This window comes from Etheostoma cragini, chromosome 15, assembly GCF_013103735.1.
Source record: "Etheostoma cragini isolate CJK2018 chromosome 15, CSU_Ecrag_1.0, whole genome shotgun sequence".
Classification (NCBI taxonomy): domain Eukaryota; kingdom Metazoa; phylum Chordata; class Actinopteri; order Perciformes; family Percidae; genus Etheostoma; species Etheostoma cragini.
Genome location: NC_048421.1, coordinates 7,186,294 through 7,188,630, shown reverse-complemented (window position 1 = coordinate 7,188,630; position 2,337 = coordinate 7,186,294). Strand labels below are relative to the sequence as shown.

Below are 2,337 nucleotides of genomic sequence, written 5' to 3'. Positions count from 1 at the left end.
TGTCCTTTATTGTCTGTAAAGCGTCCTTGAGTGTTAGAAAGGCGCTGTTAAATAAAATGTATTATTATTATTATTATTGTTTGTGGAATATGAGGAAACGTGAATTTGATACCTGCTCTTTCTGTATTTACTGAAGTTTGACTATGCATGCTAGAAAAGGCACTTTTTATGTGACAGTGTGGATGACAGTGCAACCACAGATGCAAGAGAAGGAGAAACTCATACAAGCGGGTAGTAATAAGTAAGTAATAAATAAGTAATAAGCAGTTTACCTTAGGACATCCAGTGTATGTGAAAGACAGTTGTTGCCGGTTGTTGGATTGCCACTACTATGAATTATTGAACAGATAGATATCGATGAGGATTCTTTTATTTGTGTGTGTGTGTGTGTATAAATATGTATCTGGTGTGTTCAATAATCCAGCATCTGCAATATGTGTGAGTGCAGTCTCTTTACATACTCTTTGCCCACCGGAGCATGACAGACGGCCACAAGCAGCGGGGAGATGTGGGTAATATTACCCACACTCCTCGCTCTTTATTTATCCCATCTGCCCCCATAACTTCATTCTCCGCCCCAAGGGTCAGGCTACTCTTTCATCAATGACGTAGACATGCTGCTGTTATCCTTCCCCTCCTCCCCCTGTAATTTCTTTTGCACTATTGTGTTTTTGCATGCAGGCAGCAACTGGATGATTTTAGTTCCTACAGTATAATTCACTCTCATTTTCTCTTTTAAATTTTATGATTCATGGGCCTGGCAGTGGTTTTCTATCCGAAGAGGCACTCTAAGCTGTTAGGCACTCTGTACTCTTTCTGACAATCCTGCTACTTCTGAGATTCAGCTTTATATCTTCTGTAATCTTGCACACAAGAAAGCGAAGCCACTGCTACTAGTGAGATAGATGTTGGTAAATAAGGCTCTCACAAAATTGCTGAAGTTATTGTAAACAGTTATTGTCATTCCTAAATTCTACAGTAGGCGATACTCGCTAATTTACAAAACAATAAGTGAGTATGTTAGTATGATGACATTAGCATTTCACTCAAGCAGCCCTGTTCCTATATATAGACGGATCCCAGAGCCACTAGTGTTGTTGCTGTAGATTAGTTTTCTCAAAGGGGATTTCTTTTTTAATTGTTTCTTTAAAGCTGAAAAATTATGGGCCTACTTGTCTGCAAACGCCTATGCAAACAACATGGAGGCTGGAATAGAACTATGCATGGATGTACAGCAGTTCTCAACAGAGTATATTAATATATTACCATGACACACAAGCTTAGCTTTTGCCAAAAATTCATTTTCATTATATTTGAAGGAATACATAAAAAACAACGCTTGTTTTCATTCTTCCCTCTTATGTCTTAACGATAAATATGACACTACATCCACTAGTTGGTTAGCTTAGCGTAAAGAAAAAACAGGGAGAGTGATGGCCTAGCTCTGTCCAAAGGTGACAAAATCCACCTAATAGCAACTCTAATGTGTAACACTATAATATTAAAGAGAGTAAGTAAATTATTCCTTTCAACATGATAGCAAAATATGTGCAGTGTTTTCATGATCTTGTTTACAGCCCTGCCGTTTACAAATCACCTGTCACAGTCTAACAGCATCTGTGTGAGTTAGTGTGCACAAGTTAGTGTAGCTACACACACATGTGTCTGAACTTTGAATAAAATGGGGTTACACTTTAGTCCACACCCAGATAATTTACTGTAAAATGGAAATAGCAAACATGGGTTGTGATTTTGCTTCCCATCATGTCAAACATAATTTGCCCAAAGAGGGGGTTTGTGAACGTTGTTGCATACTTAACTAAGGCAGAAAAAAGCTGGTGCTGTCATACTGGTTGATTCCCAATGTGCCTACCAGTGCAGCCACTTCCTGCTCATGTGTATGATGTCTGACCTGCCCCGCACATCTACTCCCCTTTCTATTTCAACCTCTTCCACCACAACCTCATTTTTTCACATCTCCCAGTCACCCTCCATCTTTTCCACCTCTCAGACCTCCTTGATGCCCCACTGCAAGGTCTCACTGATAGGCTACATTGTAGCTTTTACAGCATTTTTACACATGTTTCAAAACATTCATTGGTCCTGTATCTGATGAGGATCCACCGGGGCTCTGAGCTGCACTGACCTTTCCAATGGGCCCTCCCATGTCACGCTCATCTAAAGACCCCAGGAGACAGGCCTGGGGAAATACTGGTATTTTCTAATATCAAAAGCAGCTGACATCTTTCTATTTGCAGGCTGTGTGTGTGTGTTTGTGTGTGTGTGTGTGTGTGTGTGTGTGTGTGTGTGTGTGTGTGTGTGTGTGTGTGTGTGTGT

At 40.3% G+C, this 2,337-nt stretch overlaps 1 long non-coding RNA gene across 1 annotated transcript in view; it reads left to right on the top strand.

Annotated features, from left to right (window-relative positions):
• LOC117957652 overlaps positions 1-2,337 on the top strand; it is a 14,510-nt gene that overhangs the window by 7,096 nt on the left and 5,077 nt on the right. The gene's annotated exons all lie outside the window — the stretch shown is intronic.